Source organism: Lactuca virosa, chromosome 5 (genome assembly GCF_052849685.1).
Source record: "Lactuca virosa cultivar CGN04683 chromosome 5, Lactuca_virosa_CGN04683_v6, whole genome shotgun sequence".
NCBI lineage: Eukaryota > Viridiplantae > Streptophyta > Magnoliopsida > Asterales > Asteraceae > Lactuca > Lactuca virosa.
In genome coordinates, this window is record NC_136430.1 from 208,005,371 (window position 1) to 208,025,386 (window position 20,016).

The following is a 20,016-nucleotide window of genomic DNA, read 5'->3' on the forward strand; positions in this document are numbered from 1 at the left end:
TTACATCCCACCAGGGCTCATCCACTGAACTACTATCAAAATCGAATCCGAACAATAAACTTTCAACATCCTGTTCTCTGACACAAGAGAATCATGCTCCCTCAGAAGTCCTCAAACATCTAAAATCATAAGCCTCAGCTGCATCCCTCGTATCCCTTTTTAACACTGAGTACCAGGTCTGATCTCGACCCAACAGTTGAACCTCCAGGGTCATCCGTTGCATTATCCCAACTGTCTCCATGGTTTCCTTCTTACCATAACCACATCGGCCCAATGTGACACACAAGTAACGAAGTTCGCTTAACCCTAAGCGAATGCCACCTTCCCAACTTGAGATCGACTCAACCCCGACCTCTATCATCTCTTACTCATCGTTCCATGCAACTTGCGGTACCTCCCGTACCCGAGTACTGACCGACACAGGTCTAAGACATCAGATAACAAACAATACTCCTCAACATGGAACCCACCTCAGAATCCAGAATCTCATCTCGCCTATCCAACGCACCACCAGAGCCAAACTTAACTCGAGAGTTTGGTCCGACCCAGAGTTGGAACCACTCGTCCCAACCAAGCACTCAACTCAGAACTCATTTCCCGCAACCCATGCGTACCTCACTTATTCCATTCTTTCGGATTGCGGTGACCACACCTTACTCAGAACATAATGACTCCCTATCTTTGAGGAGACCCCGGTCTCGCCCCTGGTCCGACCACCAGGTTCCCAGAAACTCACAAATTAGGGCCACCCCATGCCTAAAACTCTTCTGCGCCATGCTCTGATCAAAGAGTACTTTATCATGACAACTTCTCGCTGACCAGTGTGTACTACGTCTTCCCGTAGCATCACATCGACCTCTCACTGACTGGTGAGTACTACGGCTTCCCGCGGTATCACCACAACTTCTCACTGACTGGTGAGTACTACGGCTTCCCGTAGCATCACAACAACCTCTGACTAGTGAGTACTACGGCTTCCCGTAGCATCACAACAACCTCTGACTAGTGAGTACTACGGCTTCCCGTAGCATCACAACAACCTCTGACTAGTGAGTACTACGGCTTCCCGTAGCATCACAACAACCTCTTACTAGTTAGTACTACGGCTTCCCATAGCATCACAACAACCTCTGACTAGTGAGTACTACGGCTTCCCGTAGCATCACAACAGCCTCTGACTAGTGAGTACTACGGCTTCCCGTAGCATCACAACAGCCTCTGACTAGTGAGTACTACGGCTTCCCATAGCATCACAACAGCCTCTGACTAGTGAGTACTACGGCTTCCCGTAGCATCACAGCAACCTCCACTAGTGAGTACTACGGCTTCCCGTAGCATCACAACAACCTCTGACTGATTCACAATCCGCGGATCAATCATAGATAGGTGCATGCACTTACCCAAATTATGCATCACTATATCTGGCGGCAATCGTCATAACAAAACACCCTTCCCTACTACGATCCATATTCTTGGACAATCTCACTTGTTGTCATTAACCGAAAGGGCTCCCACTGGAATCATCGATGCTTGACCCACCACTTGCCGTCTCCACTCAAGACTCAAAATTATCCGAAATCCAATGCATTAAATTCAGATACCTCGATACACCACATAGGACCTCACGACGTCTCGTCTCATCCACTGATCTTCCTGTTCCATAACCTGAAATTGGTTGTCTAATCAACTTATGCCCCTTTCCAAGCTGAATAACAGCCCCATCATTGAAACAGAATTTCTCAACCGCCGAACTCACTCTACGAGCCAACCATCTCGAATTCACCATTATGACCTTGAAGAATTCCCGTTCACCCCAAGGTCTCCGATCAACGGCCACTTGCCTTTGAGGCACTCATCCTTTTCAAACATAACACATGCATTATCTCGCTCTGCACCTCGTCTCAATCACCAACAACCTTGGGCTCAATGAATTCGCACCGCCGATCTCTATATCCAGATCTCTAACCATTCTCGATCGAATCTCTGATCCCCTCAATAAAATACCCGGTGCTCCCCCACTTAGGGTTCAAACCATCCCCAATCGGCGCACTAGCAATCTATCATACCGACTGTTTCCACCAGTAATCATCGCACCTACTCTTGGAAAGTGCTACGCAACGCTCGATGATCTCCCGACAGAGATCGAGCAACTCTAAATGCCCTGAAACTCAGATGAAATCCTCAGAACTTCCCACCATGACTGCCTCTAGTCATTCAGAATCTCACACCATTCCATCACCGGACCTCCCAACTGTCCAGTATTAACCATGACTCTTAGTCTGGAAGTAATGATCTACCGTACTCCTCATCATCGATTCCTTAATCAAAGTTCCATCACGTCACTTATCATAAGAGCAGAAACCATATTTCCACTCTTAATACCCATCAAAGACAATAAGGGCCACCTCCCTGATATACTCCTCTCGATCATCCGACGCTGCAGCTAACACATGCCCTACTATACTCAATTAGGGTGTATCCTGGTCCTTGACCATCTCAGTCCCCACTGACGACCTGTTCAAGCTATATCTTTACCTCGTGGCAGACCTACTGCCATATACTCTGGTTGGAGATCACCATCCGTGCAATCCCACAGGGCTCACCCCCAAACTCAAAAACCGAAATCTCATTACCTCTTACGTCTCCCCCAGGAAACGGAAATAGCACCACTCGGGTCACAGAAAGTGACCTCTCCACTATCGGCCGGTCGCCCAGCCCAAACCGTATTCTCCCATAATGCACCATCCCTACTCATCCCTGAGTCTTGCGACTCCAACTGGCATATCACCCATAATCCCTCGGAGCTCACTCGATTTCCCTTTTTAAGGAATGCTCCACTAAAACTTGTTCATCAAGGCCTTCTGGCCCCATACTCATTCACCTCTGATCTCAGTCTAGACAATCCCCACGGAATAACCGGTAAAAACCAGGAATACTAACCGCCACATGTTATGGTACTCAAACCGCGTGGCCACCTCTCGATCTGCTATGGATCATGGTACCTGCACCATGTTATCTCCTCTTAATCTTCTACGAATCATGGTACTCGAACCATGTTCCCTCTTCTCATTCCACTTCACATCATGGCACTCAAACCATGACATCACCTCTCGACCCGCAACAACTCATGGTACTCGAACCATGACGTCACTTCTCAATCCGCTACTTATCATGGTACTCGAACCATGTCATCACTTCTCAATCCGCTACTTATCATGGTACTCGAACCATGTCATCACTTCTCAATCCGCTACTTATCATGGTACTCGAACCATGTCATCACTTCTCAATCCGCTACTTAAAATCCTCCGGATTAGCCTTCCGGATCGCCGCGGTCATCTCGTCATGAATCATACGGCGAATCTCATCATCGCTAACACCGCTGCTCTCAGGTGTGTGTGGTGTACCAACCATGATGTATCTGAAACACAACACAAAGATACCAGAGACTCGATCGAGTATACTTGCACTCGATCACCCAACCCTACTTGTTCCTTGGTACCCTAAGGATTCTTACTTGTACTGCTCACTGATCCAATGTTTTCAGTAGTACGGGCCCTATACTACCTTCCACACCGCATCCGCGTTCACCCCAAGTCTTCCTCCTAGGATCCCAGATTACAAGTACTCTACATCTTGCTAAGCACAGGCTACCCTTCGGTAGACTTCTCATAAGCTCCTCACTGCTACCTACTCACTCTCGAAGCATCTCATAGCAGCAGTAATCTCCTAGGCTAAGGCATCACAAATCAGGCCACTCTAGTCCTAATATGAATACCTAGCCTACTCTCGCATGCATCACATATCATATCATATCTCATAACACATAATGTAAGGGTATTTTGGGAAATCATCGTTCGGGCGCTGGCTGATCGTACACACTGCTTCTTTCCGCTTTCCTCAAATTCCTTTATTTTTTTTTTGAAAAATTGTTCCTTTTATGAAAAACTTGCTCAAATCCTCAGTTTGAGTTCAAATACACCAGAAGGTGCATCCAAATCCCTCAAACCAAGGCTCTGATACCAATTTGTAACAACGTAAATTTCCAAACAATTTTTCATTTTTAAAACACAATTTCATTCATAAGAAATATCAAAACCCCATTGTAACACATGTCATCCGAATAAAACAATCCCAAGATCTCAATACATAAAACTCCTTCAGTGTGTACAAATCATGTCGGCGCCTTCCCGCGATCCTAGCTGGTACCTGAAACACATATCACATAAACGGTAAGCATAAATGCTTAGTGAGTTCCCCAAAATACCACATACAACACATACGCCACTCAAAGCCATAGCTCTATGGGACCTTTCAGTCCCTGTGTCTCAGGGGACTTCCGTCCCAGCCCTAGTAGACCTTCCGGTCCTACACATAATGACCTTCCGGTCCATACCCTTCTGACCTTCCGGTCCATACGCTGTTGACCTTCCAGTCCATAACATGATGACCTTCCGGTCCATAACATACTGCTCATAACATAACATAACACATACATATCACATATCATCTATCAACAAACATCACATACTCTTCACAGCACATAAGACCTTTCGGTCACACATAATTACCACTCTAGGTAACGTATAGTGAGAAGACTCACCCCGTATGCTGTCTAGTAACTCACGTGCTCGGTATCCCTGAACCTCGTAACAATGACCTAGTCCCGCCTAAGCACATAAGAAATCATCTCGAATCAATAACGTCTCCCCAGGCTAGACTAGTCCCTTCCAATGTCCTCTCAGAAGGCTAAAAGACCATTTTACCCTTCTAATGGTCCAAAAGTCCAAGTGTTGACCAAACCCTAAAAGTCAACGAAAGTCAACTGTCAAACTTTGACCAGACTCGTCGAGTGCACTCGGTGTGACTCGGCGAGTCCAAGCGTGTCCTTTTAATCCTCATATCCTCACTCGACTCGTCAAGTTAACCTTTCACTCGACGGGTTACCACTGGAAACGGATCGCGGGGCAACCCGACTCGACTCGTCGAGTTCCTTCATGCACTCGGCGAGTTTCTTTCATAGCAATGCTCAAATGACCTTCTGAGGTCAGATCCGCTTCTCTAACCTATAGATCTGACCTCCCCATAACCAATAATCACGTAAAGGTCAAATCTTGACACTCATGCAACGCACCCAAGGCTTCTTTTGGCGAAATAGCCTCTAAAATGGCAACCTAGGTTCATTTCCTCCATGGAACAACATAAAGCAGGATAGAATATGCTCTCTGGACCTCTAAAGGTCCAGATCCAGAGTCTAATACTCAAAGGGACAACATATGCATCAATTCAAGCCAATAAAGGGTAGAGAAAACCCTAGATTCATAGATCTTAACCAAAACAAAAGGAGAGTTCAATTTGCTACCTCAATACTGCAGATCCAAGCTTGAAAACCACGGGTTAGCAATCCTCTTGACCTCCTCTAGCTGGAAACACCTTCTTCTTTGCAAAACAACACCAAAAAGGATTAAAATGGCTTGCTCTCACACACAACTCGCCCAAGCTCTCTAGGGTTTCTCTCTCTGGACTGGTAGCCGCAAATGAGGGCTATAAGGACCCTTAAATAGGGCACAGGCCCAAAGATTTAGGGTTTCTGTCCACAACGCGGACTCGTCGAGTCCACCCATCGACTCGTCGAGTCCCTTCATTAATCCAGTCAGCAAATCGTGATCCTACTCGACGAGTCTAGGCGTCAACTCGTCGAGTCCCTCCTCATAACTCAAAAAGAAATACTCAAATTGTCATGCCTGGAAATCCGGATGTTACAATTCTCCCCCACTTGAAATAGATTTCGCCCTCGAAATCGCTCCTTAACCACATACATAGAAACCAAACACTCGAAAGCACCACTGAGAGTTTTGTTGGATTAATGTCTAAGTCCATAACTATAATTGGTAAGACTTGACCCGACCCGACATGGTCCATTTGGGTTGCATGGCATCATGCATTTGGATAGACTATAATGAGAGAAATAACACTTAAGGTTGGTTAATATATTATAAGTTCTAATATATTAATAAGGTTATTTAATTAGTATTGATCAAGAATTAATTTGGAATTAATTAAGTGATCAAAAGGAGACTAATTAAATATATGGGTTGATTGTGTAAATCATTCATTCTTATATATGTGGGCTTGTGATCCAAGATTCCTTATGTTGGACTAAGTCCATGGGGTGACCCATGGATACTCCATGGAGGTTAAAATCCATGGAGCATAAGGAATGGGTAAAGTTATGAGTTACATGGTGTAACCCTAATAGCCACCATATAAAAGAATCCCATGGCTCAAGAAATCGTGGACTAATGTGTGAGTGTGAGGGCTAGACGATTTCAAGGAGTGTTCAAGTTTCTCTCAAGTTATTCCAAGTGTATTTGGTGTTGTGTGAACCATTTGAGGTGTCACACTTGGGGCACTAGGCACTCAAGCTTCATGAAGACATTCTACATCAAAGAGGTATGTATTCTATCTTGTTATATTTATTATTTTGTATGCTAGATTAGGATAATACCTTGGATGTTCATAATTGTATGTATAATAGAGAAAACATAGATCCAAGATATTTAGGGTTGCATGTACACTTAGGAGTGTTAGAATGCTCATAACCCAACAGTGGTATCAGAACCTAGGCTTGTTTTCTTGTTATACTTGCAAAAGTAGCTGAAAAAATCGAGTTGGATGCATATATTCGATTGTTTTGGCTGGAATTGGACTAGGAACATTACCCTAAGATGTTTTTGGACTTATAAACTTGTTTTTGATGTGGTAATGTTCATGCTAATCCAATTTCTAAGATAATTGTCATAATTTCAAGATTTGTATTAGTTTGTATGTTCATGCTAATTTCTTGAAGATTGATGATTTGAATTATCTTGTTCTTATGAGGTTCTTAGATTAATAGAAAAGTTGTGTGAAATAGTTGTTTTCAATCCCATTTAATCTAAGAGTTGATTCCAAAGTGTGTTTTTGTAACTTGTCCTCAAGTTATATGAAAAGTCACATTTAAGAATCATAAAACTCATAAAAGTTGGCAAAGGTTACAAAATGAAGAGTCTAGTTCTAATTAAATGGTTTTATGACTCCATAACTTGTCCTCAAGTTATGGAGGTTCAAGAGTCTCTTCATTAAATTAAAAAAAAGTGTAACCTTAATTAGTTCCATAAGTTACAATAAAAAAAGTTATTTTTTTTATTAATTAGTTTAAAGTCTTCCATAACTTGTCCTCAAGTTATGGAACTTGAAGAGTTTTTTTTTTCTTTTGTTTAATTAAAACTACTTTAAACTCATAAGTTATGGAATTAATTAGTTTTGAATAGTTTCAAAACTTGCCCTCAAGTTTTAGAATTTGAAAAGTTTTCACTTATGAATACTTTAATTCCAAGTTAGCCCTTAGAATTTTAAAAGTTAAAATTCAACCCTTATACTTTATAATATTATAAGTTAATAATATTTATATATATGTATAAGAGTAAAGTCAGTCTTACCGTTAGTAGGTCTCATTCACGAAGCCGGTCTATAAGGGGGGTATAAGGTTACTGCCTATAAAATGGCAGTTTAATGAGTGTCCACTCTCACCCACCGCTTCCTTGACTGGTGGAGGGTCGTTAGCCGAACGGGTAGGACAAGGACTATAATTCTCCTTTCATTAAAAGTATTAATGATAAATACTAAGTAACTAAACTCTTATTAATACCCAATCTTAGTTACTTAGGAAAATGTGAATTTGGTGCTAACCCATGAAATTACACTTTGCACTTTGCTTAAGTCGTTAGTGGAGCGTGTGTGGTTAACCGGCACACTAACCTGGACTTAACAAGGTAGGCAAAGGGTAACTTAATATTTATCATAGTATCGGTGGAGCGTGTGTGGTTAACCGGCACACTAATTAAGGGGTAAATATTAAGGGTACCAAGTATATTTGCATTGTTATTCACACCTTGTTTTGTGATCCTCGGCATCCCAGTCACAAAACCTGAAGGGCACACTCGAGATTGAAACATGCCTTTGAACAGTTCAATGAATCTCAAAGATCTAGGACTTTCAAATCCAATTAAAACCTAATAAATTATTTCGTTTTTCATGGTGGAAATTGGTGAATCGTCATTCACCTACCTTCAAATATTTTATAGCTTGGATTACGGCATCCCTCTTCTAAGTTATAAAATAGTTTGTTGGGTCCTAGCCTTAATATTTCATATTGGGTGTCATATTAAGGACTTTAAATCAACTATCTTGAATATCTCCCAAAAAGATGTCTGGTCTAGACATTTATGATCTTCCCAAATCTCTTGAAACAAGCTTTCCTAAATGAAGATGATGTCCCATGGATATCATACTTCTTTCACCTCCTACAATTATTCTCCCTAACCCACAAGTTCCTAAAAAGTTTAAGGTCACTCAAGCCCTATTGGCAAGGCAAGGTCTAGGTGTGATCACATCTTGGAGATGTAGTCACATATTGACAAGCCGGGAGAGTTGGGTGTCAAAGTCTTGAGAAAGTTGGTGGCTCAACTACTTTCTAAGTCACATAGTGAGTTCTTTTGGGAATCCTATGAAACAGACTAAGACAAGACCCTTAATGATCTTATCTATTTGCTAAGATCAACTTCCTAAAACGCTATGGACATTGACAATGATGACATTGGATATCCAGTAAAGCTCTCTCTTCCCAATGGAAAGGGATCGGCCATAGTCAACTCGGTTGACCCAATGGTAAAGAGAGAGGCGAAGTCTGAGATAGTCCCATTATCAAGGGTCCATAGGTAACTATTGCCAAAGGAAGGGGCATTGGTTACGAAGCTGCCAAATTTACCTAAGGATGTTAAAGTCAATAAGTTTGGCTCTACTTCAGGTAAAGTCCATTGTCTAACTCTATTAAGTACATGCTGATTCTGATCGCGAAGATGGATTTCAATCGCATGGTTCGGTGATCAGAATTTTGGGCTATTACTTAAGAGTTATGATATTTATATTGCTTAGGAATAGATAACAACAAGGTTTTCATATGGATTGTAAGGATAAGTTTTTCCGCAAAGTTTTAAAATAAAAGAAAAAGGTTTTGATTTTATTTATTTTAAGTATCCTTACAATGGCATTTGTGAAAAGTTGTTGCTTATAAGATTCCATTGATAGCAATATTGGAAAAATGGATTTGATTCTTTCGGTTGTGGTAGTGTCTAATATTACCAAATAAGGAAAGATTCTCATCACCCAAGGTTCAATTGGACCGAAACTTGGAATCATGCAAGTTGTATAGTATGATGAATGAGAACTTTCAGCTTGGAAAATTAAGACTAATTCCTTATGTGAATAAGGAAAGGACTAAGGGATCGAGTACACATTCTTGTGCACTGGTCAAGTCCACCACAAAAGATCAAGAAGACTATTCGTCATGATTTACTTAAGTTCAGTAAATATGATTATACTTATAAGTTTAAGTATAAGTCTGTAGCATTGGAGAAGTTTCAATGTGAGACAGAACGAATAAGAAGAATCAAAGTATGGCAGAAAGATAAAAGTTTCTCAAATCTGAAAAGATGGGAGAGTACTTTAGTATCATGTTTATGATCATCTTAATGATTAAGATACCATATCACAATTGGTCCTCTAAAGTCATCTTAGTGCATTCTTATGACTAAGAAGAGGAGTCATGAATTGTTGAAATGGTTAAATCAAAAAGATGAGTCATACTTCGTTCCAAAACAATTCTTAGAGTCATACTCCAAGATTGTAACTTGAGTGACATATCTTAAAGAGGGTTTGTTAACACTAGTCAAATGTAAGAGTAAAAGGTTATCTACTCTTGTACATTTGAAATTGGTAAGTTGTGATGTTTTGGATAAAACAGAGACCAACTTAGGCCAATTGTGTAAAGTGTTAGTCTTGATAAAGAATCCGCACTATCTCTTGAATATTTGACAAGGGAGTCTTATATGTCAAGAGGACAGTGGGAGTCTTAAAGCTCTTGAAAGTTTCAAGACTTAATCAAGAATAAAACCTAAAGTCCTTCACTAGCACACGACTTGAGGTTTATAACCTATCGTGTTGAAATTTTTGTGCCTATTCAAGTTGGCTTTGCATAGGAGTTCTGAGAGTTCTCAATTGGTTGCACAACTACTTGGAAGCAATGGCAGGCACCTGAGCTGCCAAATGGCAAGAATTTAAGATTGCACAAGTTTAATCAATATGAGTTTGGATTTGTCACTAACCTTGTCTTGTGATTATGGTTTTGACAAATTCACATGGATAAGAACATATACACTATTAAATCTAAGTGTCATAAGGTTTCTCTCCGATTCATGAAAATGATGGTGAGGAAACACTTTCACTAAGTAGATTTTAGCTAGATAGCAATTGTGATATTTGCATTCTCAAAGTCGTTAGTGGAGCGTGTGTGGTTTACCGGCACACTAACATGGACTTGTGAGAAGTGGCAAAGGTCTAAACAATTGAGACTATGATTACGGCATCCCTTTTCATAGTTCTAAAATTGTTTAGACACACATGTGAGCTATCTAAGAGAGGTGTATGATTTTGATAAAGTTTTATCAAAACAATCTAGTATCAGAAATCTGAACTTTGGTAAGAAAGTCAGCTGATTTCTGAGTACATGTCAAAGCTAGTGGGAGCATAAGTGTTATGCTAATAATCATTATGTTAGTGGGAGCATGATAATTATGACAAAGGTTGCAAGTTAGCAATGTTAATTATAGAAAACAAAAGTTTCAATTCGTGAGGTTGCAGGGGTTGAAAAAGTTGTTTTGCTATAATTAAGGGAGAGGAAATTATACTTCATTTCAATTCTAAAAGCTTAGATTGAGATTTTAATCGTATTTAATCAAGGATATATATATGAATTTCATGTTGGAATGGCTCAACATAAGGAAATTCTATATATGGGTCCATTATTTGCGTTCTAAAATTCGATTATGATTACGGCATCCCTTTTCATAATCTGAATTTTGAGAACTTGGCAAATTGAAATGGAAATATTATAGCAAAAGACTGGTTTAGTCTTTATGTGAGACATCATGAATCGTGTCCCATATGCTTCAGATATAAGATCGATTACATGTGCTATATTCATCCTTTCTAAAATTTTCCAAATGCCTGGGGCATTATGAAGGGAAAAGGTCTAGAATTGGATATGACTAAAATGATTAAGCAATTGTCGAGGACAATCTAAGGTTTACCAAAGATTGGTTGCTCAAGGACAGTTGGAAGTATAATGTTAATTCTGGAAGGACCATATTGACATAATCTGTAAGGAGGCAACTCTTGTTCATAAGTGATAGTCAAAATGGAATATGGAAATGTTTCAAAGTTAGAAATTATTCAATCTGTGTAAGATTAGGAAACTTAATGAAAGAAGGATGTTTCCAAGGAGCTGATCTCCTTTGGAATGCTCTGTAATGATTGTTGTCAAGTCTTTCTGACTTTGTGCATAATCATTAAGAGGATCAATGCATATAAGTTTAGAATCTAACAGATTTCAGTAAATGACATGAATTTGGAATTCTTGCATTTGCAGTAAGGATTTGGGACTGTGAAAAGAGGATCATTGGAGTGATGTTCAATTGATCTATTTTACAAAGTAAAGATCATAGACAAACATAGTATGCATACTTGGTGTATGGCATGACTAGTGTTTAGAAAACATAGTGTACATGCTTGGAGCATGGGACAACTATTGTTTTAAATTCAAGTATAAAGTTGATAAAACCGAAACAATGAATAATGAGTAATCAGTATGGTGATAAATAAAAGTGTTTATTTATATTCATAGGGTTTGATACCATATTTGATTCATTTATTCTTGTGTTTCACTTTGCATGTTTTGACTTCCAGAATAACTAAGTCGCTCTTCCTGAATGATTAAGTTATTCAAACCATCCACAGTCGGTCATATGTTGGAAGTAGATATGAATCAAGACTGTCATGGGTTGGTTTGTAGAGGTCCAAGTTGGTGGACAAAGTGGTGCTACAACACTCATGAGTGCTCATAAGTTCTGAGTATTGGATTCAACCCGCGCTCATTTGAATAACTTCATGGATTTTATCACGAGTGATCATGAGACGATAATATCTTATATTCTTCAAACCTAGAGATATGAGTTGTTACTATGAGTTGGTTATACATTGATTGCACGAAAACGCATTGGTAACTCGATGTTATACAACGTGCCTTTGTGTATGATTCAACAAGTAGTAGAACAAGCCATATGAGTCGAAGTTTATCCATTCCTTTTACCTTCGGGATAAAAGCGATATCTGTGGGCCCCTCGATGATTTAAAGATGTTACATGTGAGTGCTTGGCCAAGCCAGGACTGATTTGATTTGTTCAATCAGTCAGTCATCATGAATCGGAAATCGGGAAACAACAAATGGACAGAGAGAATGATTGATAATCCATGTCTCAGTCCAAATGATATCCAAAATGGAGGAATATATGATCCCTTATCTAATGGACAAGTCATTGACAAAGGTCAGAGTTCATCGACAAGGTCAGAGTTCGACAGAAGCTTTTGAGAGCTACGATTGCTGATCGGTTCCTGAAGTCATACGCAATAATAGTTTTAGACTTATCCAAGTGGGAGACTGTTGGATTAATGTCTAAGTCCATAACTATAATTGGTAAGACTTGACCCGACCCGGCATGGTCTATTTGGGTTGCATGGCATCATGCATTTGGATAGACTATAATGAGAGAAATAACACTTAAGGTTGGTTAATATATTATAAGTTCTAATATATTAATAAGGTTATTTAATTAGTATTGATCAAGAATTAATTTGGAATTAATTAAGTGATCAAAAGGAGACTAATTAAATATATGGGTTGATTGTGTAAATCATTCATTCTTATATATGTGGGCTTGTGATCCAAGATTCCTTATGTTGGACTAAGTCCATGGGGTGACCCATGGATACTCCATGGAGGTTAAAATCCATGGAGCATAAGGAATGGGTAAAGTTACGAGTTACATGGTGTAACCCTCATAGCCACCATATAAAAGAATCCCATGGCTCAAGAAATCGTGGACTAATGTGTGAATGTGAGGGCTAGACGATTTCAAGGAGTGCTCAAGTTTCTCTCAAGTTATTCCAAGTGTATTTCGTGTTGTGTGAACCATTTGAGGTGTCACACTTGGGGCACTAGGCACTCAAGCTTCATGAAGACATTCTACATCAAAGAGGTATGTATTCTATCTTGTTATATTTATTATTTTGTATGCTAGATTAGGATAATACCTTGGATGTTCATAATTGTATGTATAATAGAGAAAACATAGATCCAAGGTATTTAGGGTTGCATGTACACTTAGGAGTGTTAGAATGCTCATAACCCAACAAGTTTCTCACACCAAAACGATATATTTCTCCATGAATACCTGGATCCGACCAAGAACTCCAAATTTGGAACAAAACCGGCCCCTCTGTCGCTAAAATACCCCTTTCTGACCTTCCCAGAATCGGGAAACTCTAGTGGCCTGGCCTGCCGTCAGACCGCCCACTCACGCTATCACCATGATGTTCGCTCTTCGAACATCAAACCCTGATAACTCACTGCTCCTCTGATTCTCACAAGACAAAATCCGACAATCGGCTACCGATCACTCATACCAACGTACCAAAACAGTCCGAATCACGCCCCCAAGGAACGAAAGGGTTTACATCCCATCAGGGCTCATCCACTGAACTACTATCAAAATCCATCCGAACAATAAACTTTCAACATCCTGTTCTCTGACACAAGAGAATCATGCTCGCTCAGAAGTCCTCAGACATCTAAAATCATAAGCCTCAGCTGCATCCCTCGTATCCCTTTTTAACACTGAGTACCAGGTCTGATCTCGACCCAACAGTTGAACCTCCAGGGTCATCCGTTGCATTATCCCAACCGTCTCCATGGTTTCCTTCTTACCATAACCACATCGGCCCAATGTGACACACAAGTAATGAAGTTCGCTTAACCCTAAGCGAATGCCACCTTCCCAACTGGAGATCGACTCAACCCCGACCTCTATCATCTGTTACTCATCGTTCCATGCAACTTGCGGTACCTCTCGTACCCGAGTACTGACCGACACAGGTCTAAGACATCAGATAACAAACAATACTCCTCAACATGGAACCCACCTCAGAATCCATAATCTCATCTCGCCTATCCAACGCACCACCAGAGCCAAACTCAACTCGAGAGTTTGGTCCGACCCAGAGTTGGAACCACTCGTCCCAACCAAGCACTCAACTCAGAACTCATTTCCCGCAACCCATGCGTACCTCACTTATTTCATTCTTTCGGATTGCGGTGACCACACCTTACTCAGAACATAATGACTCCCTATCTTTGAGGAGACCCCGGTCTCGCCCCTGGTCCGACCACTAGGTTCCCATAAACTCACAAACTAGGGCCACCCCATGCCTAAAACTCTTCTGCGCCATGCTCTGATCAAAGAGTACTTTATCATGACAACTTCTCGCTGACCAGTGTGTACTACGTCTTCCCGTAGCATCACATCGACCTCTCACTGACTGGTGAGTACTACGGATTCCCGTGGTATCACCACAACTTCTCACTGACTGGTGAGTACTACGGCTTCCCATAGCATCACAACAACCTTTGACTAGTGAGTACTACGGCTTCCCGTAGCATCACAACAACCTCTGACTAGTGAGTACTACGACTTCCCGTAGCATCACAACAACCTCTGACTAGTGAGTACTACGGCTTCCCGTAGCATCACAACAACCTCTTACTAGTGAGTACTACGGCTTCCCGTAGCATCACAACAACCTCTGACTAGTGAGTACTACGGCTTCCCGTAGCATCACAACAACCTCTGACTAGTGAGTACTACGGCTTCTCGTAGCATCACAACAGCCTCTGACTAGTGAGTACTACGGCTTCCCGTAGCATCACAACAGCCTCTGACTAGTGAGTACTACGGCTTCCCGTAGCATCACAACAACCTCTGACTAGTGAGTACTACGGCTTCCCGCGGTATCACTACAACCTCTCACTGGCTGGTGAGTACTACGGCTTCCCGTAGCATCACAACAACCTCCACTAGTGAGTACTACAGCTTCCTGTAGCATCACAACAACCTCTGACTGATTCACAATCCGCGGATCAATCATAGATAGGTGCATGCACTTACCCAAATTATGCATCACTATATCTGGCGGCAATCGTCATAACAAAACACCCTTCCCTGCTACGATCCATATTCTTGGACAATCTCACTTGCTGTCATTAACCGAAAGGGCTCCCACTGGAATCATCGATGCTTGACCCACCACTTGCCGTTTCCACTCAAGACTCAAAATTATTCGAAATCCAATGCATTAAATTCAGATACCTCGATACACCACGTAGGACCTCACGACGTCTCGTCTCATCCACTGATCTTCCTGTTCCACAACCTGAAATTGGTTGTCTAATCAACTTCTACCCCTTTCCAAGCTGAATAACAGCCCCATCATTGAAACAAAATTTCTCAACCGCCGAACTCACTCTACGAGCCAACCATCTCGAATTCACCATTATGACCTTGAAGAATTCCCGTTCACCCCAAGGTCTCCGATCAACGGCCACTTGCCGTGGAGGCACTCATCCTTTTCAAACATAACACATGCATTATCTCGCTCTGCACCTCGTCTCAATCACCAACAACCTTGGGCTCAATGAATTCGCACCACCGGTCTCTATATCCAGATCTCTAACCATTCTCGATCGAATCTCTGATCCCCTCAATAAAATACTCGGTGCTCCCCCACTTAGGGTTCAAACCATCCCCAATCGGCGCACTAGCAATCTATCACACCGACTGTTTCCACCAGTAATCATCGCACCTACTCTTGGAAAGTGCTACGCAACGCTCGATGATCTCCCGACAGAGATCGAGCAACTCCAAATGCCCTGAAACTCAGATGAAATCCTCAGAACTTCCCACCATGACTGCCTCTAGTCATTCAGAATCTCACACCATTCCATCACCGGACCTCCCAACTATCCAGTATTAACCATGACTCTTAGTCTGGAAGTAATGATCTACTTTCATCCTATGACAATAATAAATGCTACTTTCATCATTTTCTTTGGGTTCTCCTTGATGGTCGATGAACATCATAGATATTAAGTTAATTCGATTTTCTTTGGGTTTTCATTCGTTCAAACTTTCCAAATGTTTAGACTTTCATCATTCAAAATGCTTAATGTTTAGGAGATATTAAATTTGTTTATTGGATTTTCATTATTTAATAGGAAACCGTACATTTATTTCAAGAATGTCATTGACGTCTTTAGATAAAAGGATTCGTTTCACATTTCAAATAAATAAATTTTCATTGGTTGTATGTCATTACTCATTTTTATTATTTTGGGTTCAATTACATACTTATTAATCAAAGTCTTTGTATATATGTAAAAGTATTACTTTAAAAATTGTTTAATTTTTACAAGTTAATATTAAATTTATTTTTTTAATAAACTTGTGTTTTGAACTTTTTTAACTTTTCAAGTTGTTTTAAAAAAACTTTTCAACTTTCCAACCATCTTTTTTAATTTTTTTTTTGACTTTTTGAAAAAAAGAAACAAAAGTTAGTTTTTAATGCAATCCCAAACACCTCTGAGAAGAAAGAATCGATGAGTCAAAATTGAAAACTATTGAAACTGATGAGCCGGTCGAATCATAGCCGACCATAATATCCAATAGGAGTCCACTCTTCACTTCGTTATCCGTCTCTGTGGCGTTATGCAGATCTTCATCAAGACCCTCCCCCGCAAGACCTTTACCTTGTAGCTCGAGACTTCGGATACCATCCACAACATCAAAGCCAGAATTCAGTGTAAGGAAGGTATTCCTCCTGATCAGCAGAGGCTCATTTTCGTCGGCAAGCAGTTAGAAGATAACAGATCCGCCTTGGACTACAATATCCAGAAGGAATCTCCCCTTCATCTGGTCCTTGGTCTTCTTTGGGCAGGATGCGGATCTTTGCCAGAATGCCAATGGGGAGGACAATAACTTTGGAAGTTGAAAGCTTTGATACCATAGGTAAAGTGAAGGCCAAGATTCAGGATATAGAGGGGATTCCACCGCATCATCAGCTTTTGATCATTGCTGGGAAGAACCTCGAGGGTCCTAGAACTTTGGAAGAATACGACATGCCATTAGTTTTTACATTGCACCTGAGTCTGAAGTTTGAAGATGATATGCGGATTTTTGTAAAGACTTTGACAGGGAAGGCCATCACGCTGGTGGTGGGGAGCTCCGAAACCATTTGTAATGTGAAGAAAAAAATTCAGGCCGTTGAGGGGTTTCCATGGCATCAACAGCGTTTGTTCATTGCTGGAAAGAAGCTTGAGAATAACAAAACTTTGAGGGATCATAACATCGAAAAAGAATCTACATTGGACCTTATTCTTGGTCGTGGATGGGGAGGAGATGTTTTTCAGATTTTTGTTGAGACTTGGAATGGGAAGATCATTGGGCTGACAGTGGAGAGCTTGGAGACAGTTAATAACTTGAAGGCGATGATTTGGGTCATAGAGCGGATTCCATTTCAACACCAGTCGTTACTTTATGATGGAAGGCATCTAGCGGATGGTAAAACTTTGGGTGATTATAACATCCAGAATAAATCTACAGTGCACGTGATGCAGAAGATGTATGGAGGTTGTTATCATGTTTTTGTTAAGACTTTGACAGGCAAGACCATCAAGGCTTCTCCAGGAGCTACAGGGACCATTGATGATTTGAAGGCAAAGATTCAAGACATTGAAGGGATTCGACCACATCATCAACGTTTGGTTACTTCTGCAAAGACCCTTGAGGATGTTAGAACTTTGGCGGATTATAATATCCAACAAGAATCTACATTGGATCTGGTTCTGAGGCTTGGACGAGGTGATATGCTGATTTATGTTGTGATTAATTTGAAAAGGAACTGGAAGATCATCATGCTGGAGGTGGAAATCTCGGATACCATTGATGATGTGAAGGAAAAGATTGAGGAGAAAGAGGGCATTCCCGCTGATCAAACAAGACTTATGTTTGAAGGGAAGGAACTAGATAATGGGCAGACTCTGGCTGATTATAATATTCAGCAGGAGTCTACTCTCGACCTTTTTGAACAATCATGAAAACAATGCATCTTCACGTGTACTGTAATCTTTTTGATCCTGAACTCTGAATTTATATGTTCATGTATAATTAAATAAAAACTTCTTCAAGTCCGCATCTTGGATGGACTTAATTTCTACTTTAATGATACATAAACCAGGAACTTTTTTCCTTTTTGTGATAGATATGGTCATGCTGATGACAATGTTGTCTTATCTTTTGTTAATGCTCATGAGTAGTTGTAGTCATGGAACTATCATGAACCTTTACTGTGATTTAAGTTATTTGGAACAAAGTTATAATGCTTTACTGCGATTTGTTCACCTATTTCATCTTATCCGGCTTTATGTTATTGTTTTGGTATCTTTGTTTTAGTTTTTTCTTTAGTTTATTGTTCTCCGGTGACATAGGTTGTGTTGTATAAATGTGAAGAAGAATGGAACTCAATGTTACATGTCATTTAGATAAATAGTCAAACACCACTTGCTCCATTAAATTCCTCAATTAAATGTTAATTTCATATGAGTGTGGTACTTTTTAACCAGTAACTAAGATCTTCGGTAACAAAGCTCTGAGAAATATCCTAAAAGTTGGAATTTTATTTTAATTATTTAGAATCGAATCCTGCAGTTCTTGTCTCAAATGAAAGAAAGTGTTTGTTGTTTGGAATTTGATATATATAATTTACAGTATCTTTTATATGGTTAAATGTAATAATAGCAGCATGTTTTCATTTACTTATGTACGTTATTTTTTCAAGTACAACAAAAATAGTAACCAAGAAATACATCAAATTGAGTTAAACAATTCTTTGAGACCCGGTGTATCACTTAATCATGATAACATCTCATGTGGTGAAAGCTAATTTTTTTTTTTTTTATCTTGCTAGTATTATGCTAAGAAGGATGTGCCTATTGAGAATTTTGATCGTAGTTTCTTATGCGTTTGTTAACAATCGATTTTCTACTGTAGATTCATAGAACATTCTTGTGGAGCTCAAATAAATAATAGTTTATTATTATTATTATTAGGGTAAATTACATGAATAATTCGTATGGTTTGGGGTAATTTGCTTCTTTAATCCCTAACTTTTATTTTAACTCGCACGGTCCCTATTACATATTTTCGTTACACGTTTAGTCCTTATACTACCTTAATAATTTTTTTTTTCTGAATTTTATTAACAAGATGTATTTTAAAAATGTATGGGTTACACCACCTTATCACTACCCATTTGACCTAACCTACATTTCTCACCATTCTTTCCTATCGTGATCATCTTGTCTCTTGTTCCCTTCTCTCTCACCGGAAAACTTCATCGCCAGAAATTGCCATCATCGGAAAACGCCTCACCTCACCGTACTTTCGCCAACACCACCCTACACCGAAGAAGTCGTAGTCTACAATCCACTGGATTCTTCTTGAATTAGCGCTACTAACATCGACCCTCCTCTCGTCCCTTCACACATTATCCATCCTACCCTCGATCTCATATTCCTAAGTTTCCAGAGAATGGTTCATGAGTTTTCTGGCGATTTCACGATTTTATCCACCATCGACAGATACCGAAAGACTATCGATTTCAATTTATACGGTTGAAAACTATTACAGGTTTTGATTTCATCCACCGTTGTGATCGGAAATTAAATTGTAGAAGATGATTCGTTTTTTGTAAACGATTTAGATTTTGATTTCAGGTATCAATGTTCATTTATTTTGTTTTTTGTTCATTGATGATGCTTTGATGATTAGCAACTGAAATCCTTTTTAGATGGTGGATAGTAAACGATGCAAGAGGATCGATTTTTTAATTTGTTGTTGTAAACAATATTTGAATTTATTGCGGGGTCGGTGTGCTCTCTTTGTTTTTTGTGGGTTGTAAAGAAGATAATGG

At 40.0% G+C, this 20,016-nt stretch overlaps 1 pseudogene; it reads left to right on the plus strand.

Moving 5' to 3' along the window:
- The window catches only part of LOC145111670 (uncharacterized), a 154,957-nt pseudogene extending 136,652 nt beyond the window's left edge, over positions 1-18,305 (plus strand).
- The last annotated feature ends 1,711 nt before the right edge of the window (positions 18,306-20,016 follow it).